At 47.9% G+C, this 10,321-nt stretch overlaps 1 long non-coding RNA gene across 3 annotated transcripts in view; it reads right to left on the bottom strand.

The window, feature by feature from the left end:
* Positions 1 to 7,409, bottom strand: part of LOC106695230 — a 9,897-nt gene extending 2,488 nt beyond the window's left edge. For 2 of the 3 annotated variants that reach the window (XR_002827239.1, XR_002827240.1), the window contains exons 1-2: positions 7,023 to 7,409; positions 5,649 to 5,742 (exon numbers count right to left, since the gene is read on the bottom strand). This is a non-coding gene — a long non-coding RNA (uncharacterized LOC106695230). Of the gene's footprint in view, positions 1 to 4,228; positions 4,345 to 5,648; positions 5,743 to 7,022 lie in introns of those variants that run through there. The other variant, XR_001346303.2, reaches the window with a different exon arrangement.
* Positions 7,410 to 10,321: the final 2,912 nt, after the last annotated feature.

Genomic DNA, 10,321 nt, shown 5'->3' with positions numbered 1-10,321 from the left:
TTCATTGTGACCCGAGGCTCAGCAAGGGTGATTGGAGTCATCGAGGCTGAGCTTCTTCAGTCTTCAGCCAGTTTCAACATGGCCAGTGGTCATGGCCTGGAAGGGCGGCCCCCCCACGCTGAGGCGTAGAAGGCCCGCCACTTTTCCAGGGCTGTCACTCTTCCAGTGACCATTTTGACCGCACGCTGGGCAGGGCTTGCCTGGAGCCCGGGACCGGGGGCACTGCTTTGCCCAGTGGCCTTCATCTCCGCATTTGAAGCATTCTCCGGTAGCGGCGTTCCTTTCGTTGCACCCCCACCGCTCACAGCCCCCTTGGGGCCGTGGCGGCTGCCGTCAACCACAGGGCCACTAAGGCGTGTCTGCAGGTCCACCTTCTGTGGAAGGCAGGCTTGCCATTCTGACTGTGCCTGCTCCTCACGGGCATTAAGAACTTTCAAGGCCATTGTTTCACTTGATCTCGGACCTGGGTTTGAGGACTAAGAAAGACCTTTAAGGTCGGGTTTAGAGAGTGGGGGCATAGATTCAGACTATGCCCTCAGTCCCTGCTGCTTCCCTCAGGGGTAGAATGGGCGCAGGAATGGAAGAGGCTGTTCTGGAGCTAACGTTCTCAGGATTTGGGCTCTAGGGGAGAAGAAAGCTGCTGGTTAAAAGGGTCTGAAGAGAGCCCAGCTGCAACCTCTTGCAAAGGGAACTGGCCGGCCATCTGTGAATTTAAAGTGCTGGCAGTCATGGGGGCAGAGATTCGGCAGAGCCCACAGTGGAAGGCGGGCAGTTAGAACTTAGAGAGGGCACTGCGTGGGGTACAGGTTACTAAGGCAGGCCTGTAAGGGGAGGGGAGAGCGCAGGAGAGGTGGCCTGGGTGGGCGTGGGAGAGGCACTGGAATTCTTTGATGCACACAGTGGGGTTGGCGGAGAAAGACACCAGGTGCTTCTCAATTGCGGTTTAAAGTCGCAACCTCCCAGGGGCGGGGCAGAACGAAGGCTCAGGGACAGAAGGAAGGTGGAGCCTGTGGACGCCTGTGTGCCTACTGGGGAGGCAGGCAGGGGAGGGACGGCAGGGGACTTGAGTTTCCGGCTACCGCAACGGCTACGGCGTTAGCAGCGGCGGTGGGGGCAGAGCAGGCAGACGGACAGACCTCGCGGCGGTGGAACCGGGAATGGGGCACAATGCTCGCGGCGGCGGCGTGCAGGGGCATGGGGTTGTAAAAGGCAGTTTGAGTTTCAGGCCGCTGCGGGGCGGGCGGAAGAGGGGAGGCGGGATCAGGAGGCGGTGGAGAAGGCGTGGCTGGAGGAGAGTCCAGCAGGGAGGGAGGAGGGGAGAGTGTGGACAGACTGGGGCTTATGCCGGCGGGAGAGCGGGCGGCTTTTGCTAGGGGAGTTGGGGGGAGTTCTCCGGTGGAGGGGGTGGGGGGACGCGGAGACGATGGCGGTGCCGTCGCCGCGCCCCACACACAGCACATGAACCCACCCCCACACGCACCGCACACACCGCGGGCTCGGTGGTGCACGGTGGGGGAAGCGTAGGGACAGCCCGGAGGGAGGGGGACGGACAGAGCGAGGAGAGATGGCGGAAAGAACTTTGGGGGAGGGACGGGGACGCAGGAGAGATGGAGAGAGGCTGAGAGAGAGAGACTGAGAGAGAGAGATGTGGTCACATTTCCCAGTTTGCTGGCAGAAATTACTGAGATCGGTGCGACGGTAAAGTCAGGGTCCCGTTTTCAGACTGAGGCCATGCTACGTTACAGAAAAAGGACGCAGGTCCTGGACAGGCCCCGTGTTTAGCCAGATCAGCGAGCCGGCACCCTAGAGGTGTGCTCAGGTCAGGTTTAGAATTTGGATTCCCCGTGCTCGATACCCGTGGCCTGTAGCGGGGCTAAAGGCTGGCGTCCCAGCGGTTTAACCCACGCTACGGACGGACGGACGGACAGACGGATGGACGGAGGGACCGTGGGTGGGGCAGAGACATCTCCCTGCCTTCCCAGGTCTGAAGGAGCCTTCCTGGAAGGGTCTGGAAAGGGCAATCCCTGACGCGGCCACGTTTTACGGACAGAGATGCCCTCGGGCGGGCAGCCACATGGGACCAGCACGGGGGCGGGGCAAGACTCACCGATGATGCTGCCAAACTGGTAAAAGTTGCTGAGCTGAAGAGATGAGGTCCTGATGGGTCCAGAGCCACGAGGAGGGAGAGGCGGGCACCCCGAGCCGCAGAGGGACGGCCAAATGGAGTGCTCGCGCCACCCGGGTTTCAAGGCACCAAATGTTAGGTTAGGTGGCTCAGGAGGCGGCGCAAGAAATAGAGAGTCCAGTGAATCAGAAAAGAAAGGAAAGGAAAAGGTTTATTTCTGCGTCTCCGGGAGACCCACGTACCCCCAAAGACAGGGCACGTGGATTCACGCCAACATGGAGGGGGGCGCTTTTTTTATACTGCGGTTGGGTGAGGGGCGGGGACATGAGCTGAGGTATTCAGTCGAGGAAGTTCCCGCTGCAGGAGCAATACCTGCAAGGTATTCAGGAATGAGTCAGCATCTGTGTGGGGGTATGTGGATTCAGGGAGAAGAAGCCGGTATCTGTGTCTGGCACGTTGATCTGTGAGAAATTCCAGGGGGAGTCCATTGTCTCATCACATGTCTGCATGTATCCGATCCTGGGCTCTCTCCGACCTAACAAGGACGATGCTCTAACCACTGACCAATGACGGCCAGGGATACATGTCCATATTTTATATTTTTTTAATTTACAGTAATTTAATGTCTGAGAATTTTTACTGTTTGCAAAGCTAAATTTTCAATGATAATGAAAAATTAAGCAACCATTATTGCCTACATGGACTTGTATTAATTTTTTTTTTAATTTAGGCAACCAAAGATCCCTGCATTATGGCCATTTTAAGATGAGATTTCTAGTGAAATCACCTTATTTCTGTAAAGTGCTTGCCAGTAATAGGATTCCTATCAGGAATATTATTGAAGGCTGGGGTCTGGGAGTTTCCAGCCTTGGAGGCACCATTTCCCATGTAAATTGTAGTGGGGTTCTTTGAACTTTGGCAGTCTGAGCAAATTCTCTAGGGCGGCTATGTAGTGGGTCCGAGTGTGCAGCTTACAGGTTGAGCTCTTCGAGGCTCTCAGCCCTTGAGTGGTATTCAACCCTCTTCTGTGCCTCGGTTTCTCTCCTCAGCTGCCTAATACAGCCGTGAGGGCTGGGAGCACTAGGTGACCAACCTTTATAATGCGCGTCCCTGGATGAGTCAATTTCTTCATTAGAGCTGAGTTGGAGGTTCCCTGTGGAGCCCTTACAGGTCATGAGGAATGACCTCTGACACCTCCACCAAGATTTTTAGTTTCCTAAGAGCATGAGACATTCAGGCTGGAGAGAGGACCTGCCCCTTATCTTAGGAGCTGAACTACTTCAGCTCTCATTTACACAGCAAAGGCATTTGTTCAAACTCTCAGAAAACAATGCAAATTGAAAAGCCAAATTTAAAAACCAGGCAGCCAATTTTTCCTGTCTCACCTCATAGCCTAGGTTCTGATAACCTCTAACCTTGTCAGGTTAGCAAGTGGCCTGTTTTCATCCACAGAGTGAAACAAAGGAAGGGATTACAATAGAAGAGACAAGATCAAGGGGCCCTTGGAGACAGGTTCAGGGAGCTAGCCGGACGAGGTGCCACTGCCCACTGCTCCCCCATTGCAAGTCTCACAGGGACAGGGACCTTTAGAGCTTAGAAGAAACAAAGTTGCTGAAACCGGTTTGGCTCAGTGGATAGAGCATCGGCCTGCGGACTGAAAGGTCCCAGGTTCGATTCCGGTCAAGGTCATGTACTTGGGTTGCGGGCACATCCCCAGTAGGAGATGTGCAGGAGGCGGCTGATCGATGTTTCTCTCTCATCAATGTTTCTAACTCTCTATCTCTCTCCCTTCCTCTCTGTAAAAAATCAATAAAATATATATTTAAAAAAAAAGAAACAAAGTAAAAACAGGAAATAAGAGAAGGGAAGACACAGGAGTGAGGAACAACGCACACCTTTGTTTTAAGGGTTTTACCTGTTTTATTTATTTGGGTTTTTAAATACAGTTTTATTGATTTCAGAGATAGGAAAACAGAGGGAAAAAGAGAGAAACATCCACGTGAGAGGTATATCAATCACAAACGGTGAGATTCATCAGTTGCCTTTTGTTGAACCCACAACCTGGGCATGTATCCAGACCTGGAATTGAACAGGTGACCTTTTGATGCATGGGACGATGCTCAACCAAGTTAGTCACAATGGGTAGGGCAAAGGTTTTACCTGTTTTGGTTTTGTTTTGTTTTGTTTTTTAATCCTCACCCAAGGATATTTTTTCATTGCTTTTTAGAGAGAATGGAAGAGAGAGGGAAAAACAGAGAGAAATATCGATGTGAGAGAAACACATTGATTAGTTGCCTCCTACACAAGCCCCGACCAGGGCCCGGGCCAGGGAGGAGCCTGCAACCGAGGTACGTGCCCTTGACCGGAATCAAACCCGGGACCCTTCAGTCCACAAGCTGATGCTCTATCCACTGAGTCAAACGGACCAGGGCAAGATTTTACCTGGGTTTTAAAGGTGACAATTTTAGGGGAGGTCTCAATGGAATATCTCAATAGAATATTTATCAACTCTCCAAGTCTGTCCTTTGATATGCTGATGCATTACAAACAGCATAAACAGTGATAAGAGTCATTCTCTGATCAGTTTCATCTTTAAAAATGTCACTGGAAAGGGATCTGAACCAAGGTGGATCTGCCCAGACATGGTCTGGAACATGTACCCCATTTGCTTCTAAGCATCCTAGCATAGGGAAGATACGTTTTTGTGATTTATTAGTTGTGCCTATAAATTACTAGGCCCTGTTAGAGTCTCAGATTTTCCATTCCACTTGCCAAGGACTTTTCCTAGCTTTTTCATAACCAGCCACAACTCGATAAACTTGGGAACTCTTATTAGTGTTGAATTCAACGCAATGACCATCAGTGGACAGACACTAGATGCCATAGCCATAATCAGGACCCCAGACACACACCCTGCACTCCAGAACCTGGACCCTATAGAGAACCACACACCAAAACCTGGATGCCCCAACCCTGGGACTCAAACTCAAACGATTCCCCCAATTCAAACATGCTATGCAGCACAAAAGCCAGAAACTGATACCAAAGACTGACAGAGGATTCTGAACAAGAGATTCCACACACCGGCATCTGAATCTATAGTTGCACTCGGACTCCACACAAGAACCCAGGACACAAAGCCACACCCAAAGAGACCCAAAACCCCAGACACACACCTGAATACATATTTGACCCAAAACCACAGACCCTGGATGTATAGCAGAGATCTATGACTAAGACGCATTAGCCACAAGCCAGAGTTGGACACACACACCAGACCTCAGTTGCCAAATGCCAGATGCATGAACTGAACCAGATCCTCATGTTGCACAAAAACCCATGATTCAATAAAGAGAACCCATGTCACTCTAAGTCCAAGCAGCTAGTTTCACAAATACTTTTTTTTCATGCCAATGTCAATGTATAAGAGAAAAAAATAATTCCAGAATTTCAAAATCCTACCAAACCCTGCAGTGTCACACACATAAGGTTAACAGAATGGAAAAGTAATGATACTGCTTACCTTTGCTGGCAGGTGTCCATGATCTCTCGGCTTCAGCGGTGTCAGAAGTTAGCTGTGTCCCAGCCAATAATTACACAAGGCCGGCTCTTCAAAACTGTGGGAGATTTAAAAAGCAATTATTTGCCTCATACCTCGCACATTCTAACAGCTGGGCTATAACCAAATTAACATGATCAAATTTACAAGAGATGCACTACATCTAATACATGCCCAAGGAAAACTCACATACAAATGAATGCCAAAGACAAGAAGGCAATATTACAAACAGGAAATGTTGGAAAATGGGGAACCAGAGTCTTAGACTGTGGAGGTGAAATGGGTGATATTTAGGAAAACTGCAGGATATGTGGTATGTTAATTTCTGTTAGATGATCTCAAAAACTAGAGGATGGGAAGAAGGGGTAAGATATGAGTATCAAGAAGCTCCTGGTAGCCTGGCCAGTGTGACTCAGTGGTGAGCATTGACCCATGACCCAGGAAATCATGTTCGATTCCCAGTCAGGACACATGCCCAGGTTGTGGGCTCTATCTCCACTAGGAGGTATGCAGGAGGCAGCTGATCCATGATCGTCTCTCATCATGGATATTTCTCTCTCTCTTTCCCTCTCCCTTCCTCCCTGAAATCAATACAAATATATTTGAAAATAATAAAGGAAACATCTGAAAAAGCAAATGAATGAATAACAGCTACCCTGACCAGATAGAAAAATATATTGTGTTATAAAGCTACAGTAATTTAAAAACTTGGGTAATGTCCTGTGAAGAGAAAAGTTGATGGAACAGAATGCAAAGCCAAGTAATAGACTAAAATACATATGGAAATTTGGTGTGATAACAACATCTCCTTAGATCAGTGGAAAACAGTGTTGGAACAACTGAATGGGAGAAAATGTTGAAACAGAAGCAACTCATTTCACTCATAACTACTATAAAAACTAAAAGCTACCTAAAACATAAGGGTACAAAGAGATCAAAAGTGAAAGAATGGAAAAAGATATATTAAGCAAACATAAACCCAATAAAAAGTATACGATAACACACAAGTCTTAAAGGCAAAAGCTTAACTATAACTAAAGAAGATCACTTTGGATCAATAACTTCATTTTACCAGGAAGATCCAAATTCCCAAGCACTTCATAACATGGAATCAAAGTACAGGGAAGAGAGCTACAAGGGGAACTAGACAATTTTAGAATCATAATAAATTTAAAACCATAATACATATAACACACCTCTCTCATTCTGAGACAGAGCATACCTCTTTCAGAACCAATAGCCCCCCACAAAGACCCCAGGAAAGATGTAAACACTTCAACAACCTGAGCAGCAAACTGTAGTCAAGGTTCTGAGACCCACTGTACCCAACAACCTTACCTGCTGAAAGGCACGAAGGTGTTATTCCCAAGTTGCACACGAGGTGGCAGCAGAGGGGCACACTTCAATTATAGTTGATGAGACCACGCAGTGCTATGAAGCAAGTTTCAACAAACTTCAAAGAAATGAAATTATATACGGTACGTTTCTTGTTGTCATTGCAGTTAATCTACAAATCAGGAACAGAAGGCACCTAGAAACTCCTAATATTTAAGATTTATCAAATACACTTCTAAATAACCCCCAAAATACATCACAATTCAAGTTAGAAAATAATTTGAAGTAAATGATAACAGTACATACCAAAACGTATGGTGAAAAATGTGCACTCATTTATGCACATATTAGGAATAAAAGCTGAAAATTTACATGTTTTGCATCCGTATCAGAAACCTAGCCTGTCCACTGTAGCTCAGTGGTTGAGCATTGACCTGTGAACCAGGAGGTCACAGTTTGATTCCAAGGCACATGCCGGGGTGGTGGGCTCCATCCCCAGTGGGGGGCCTGCAGGAGGCAGCCGATCCATGATTCTCTCTCATCATAGATGTTTCTTTCTCGCTTCCTCTCTGAAATGTATATACCTAAAACAGTAAAATAAATGGAGAGAAAACAGAACAAAGAAAATGTGTGCATGTATAGATGTCTGAAGGGGGATATACTTAAACCCATAGCAAGGTGTTTTTTTTACTCTTGGGGTAGAATTTTTAATTAATTTTATTTTTTCTTTATTATTTAAGTAAACTGCAACAAACAAAGGCATTTTCATTTTAGGAGAAAGTGTTCTAGAGGAAAACATGGGATAATCTATAATAATAAAAGCATAATATGCAAATCGACTGAATGAACAAACAGCAGAATGACCGTCCAGACAACCTTCCGGACAACCACGCTATGACACGCACTGGCGCCAGGCCAGCCAAGGCAGGAGCAATACGATTGGTTTGGGGGCCCCACCATTGCCCCACAATCACCCTGCAGAGGGAGGCCCCAGCCCCCGGCCGGCAGGAAGATGATGGGGGGTGAGGTGGGGGTGGGGCTCCATGGTCACTCCAAAGAGGGAGGCCCAGGCCAGCCAAGCCATTGCTCCCCACACCTGTCACCCGCAGAGGGAGGCGACAAGTGGCGGGGGAGGGGGGCAGCACAGAACAGATGGCAAGCAATGGCAGCGGCAGGGGTGGGGCCAGCTGCCAGCAGCCCAGCAGCCGGGGAAGGAAAGTACCGAAAGGTCCTGATCGCTGGCCAGGCCTAGGGACCCTACCCAAGGGGTCCCGGATTGCAAGAGGGCGCAGGCCAGGCTGAAGGACACACACCCCCAGCACGAATTTCATGCACCAGGCCTCTAGTCCTATCCTATCTAATAATAGCCAAACATGGTAATTGACCGTACCTTTGCTACACCTCCCATTGGCTAATCAGTGAGATATGCAAAATAACCGCCAACAAAGATGGCGGCTAATTTGCATACTGCTGGCAGGGCCGCATGAGCCGCCAGCGCAAGCCACCATCCAGCCCCCCGTGGGCGATGCCAGAAGCCACCTGCCTGCCTCTCGGGACCCGATCCAGTCCCGGGCCGCAGGCACACCAGCCCCGCAAGCCCCAGGAGCCACCTGCCTGCCACCCTGGAAGCCCCAGAAGCCGCCAGATATGGCAGTCACTCTATCAGTAAGCACTCTGAAAGTCAGTGGCATAAATGCACCAATTAAAAGACAGATTATGAGGGTGAATCAAAAACAAAACCCACTTTAAATATAAAGACACTTATACATTAAAAGTAAATGAATTAAGCTGCAGCCTGCTTTGCTCAGTGGATAGAGCATTAGCCCTTGAACTGAAGGGTCCGAGGTTAGATACCAGTCAAGGGCATGTACCTCAGTTGCTGGCTTGATCCCCAGTCCCTATCAGAGCATGTGCAGGAGGCAACCAATCAATGTGTCTCTCCCTTTCCCTTCATTCTCTCTAAAATTCAATGGAAAAATATCCTTGGGTGAAGATTAACAAAAACAAAGTAAATGGATTAAGTAACATTAAAGAGATTATGAGAAAAATATATTCCAAATTTTGTTAGTTGGATAATGGTTATGTTTAAATTATTAACACCTAAGAAATTGGGTGAAGGGTGCATATAATATGCTGTAGTATTTTATAGTTTTTTTACATGTATGAGATTATTTCAAATTAAAATATTAGAAAATTAAAAATAAAATATTAATTGAAATGTATCTGCATTACATGAAAAATCTCCTAATTGCTTCTAGCATAATTTATTAAATTGTGCTAAAATTTACAAGGGTTCAATTAAAAAATATCTTGATTCTAAATGATATAAAATATATAATAGTGCAGTTATAAGCACTTATCTGAAAATAAAAATTTAAAGAAGTGAATTTAAAGAAGGGATTAGCCAAAGAAAATATATGCACAACCCATGGACATACACAACAGTATGGTGATGGCCAGAGAGAAGTGGGGGGCAAGAGCTGGGTAGAGGGGGCAAAAGGGGAGAAATAGAGACATCCTATCCTATCTAATAATAGACAAACATGGTAATTGACCATACCTTCGCTACACTTCCCATTGGCTAATCAGGGCGATATGCAAATTAACTGCCAACAAAGATGGCGGTTAATTTGCATATGTAGGCACAATGCTGGGAGGCGAAAGGGGAAGGACGGAAGAAGCCGCCTGTCGCTGATGGTAATCGGAAACCCAGGCGGCAAGCAAGAGCCAGGTGGCAGGGCCACCTCTGCCCTGCCCTGGCCCGTGATCGGAGAACCGGGGCCGCCTTTGCCTGCCCCCCGGCCGGTGTTCGGAGAAGTACCTGTATTTTTAATAATTTCTTGACATGGTAAAAGAATTTTACATTATGATCCAAGGGTGGTGGGGTGAGAAGGAGCGGCAGAACAATCCAACAAACAAAAAGGGAAACAGAAATGCATGGTGGAAGGGATTTGAAGGGTGGGTAGGGGCATTGCCCAATTAAAATGCAATTGGTTTGTTACTGAGTACTATTCATGGGAAGACAGCATCCTGACTCCTTCTCTATACAGCATACTGGGAGTAATAATGATGCATCCAGGTGGAAATATGATTAGGGGTTGGAAGACAGACAGGGAAAGAAGAGGGAACCTATTTCCTTGGCCACAGGTGCTGGCGCCCTGGACCACAGGGCTGGCAGCTTCTCCAGGTGGCTGCAGCCTGGGACCTCGGGCAGGTGGCTTGTCCGTCTCCTGGGCTGCAGCCAGCCGCAGGCACTGGCGCCTGGACCAAAGGTGGGCGGCTTCTTCTTCTGGTGGCTTCTT

The sequence above is a fragment of the Myotis lucifugus genome, unplaced genomic scaffold, assembly GCF_000147115.1.
Source record: "Myotis lucifugus unplaced genomic scaffold, Myoluc2.0 scaffold_965, whole genome shotgun sequence".
Taxonomy (NCBI): domain Eukaryota; kingdom Metazoa; phylum Chordata; class Mammalia; order Chiroptera; family Vespertilionidae; genus Myotis; species Myotis lucifugus.
The sequence above is the reverse complement of the archived record's forward strand: the minus strand, read 5'-3'. Positions and strand labels throughout refer to the sequence as shown.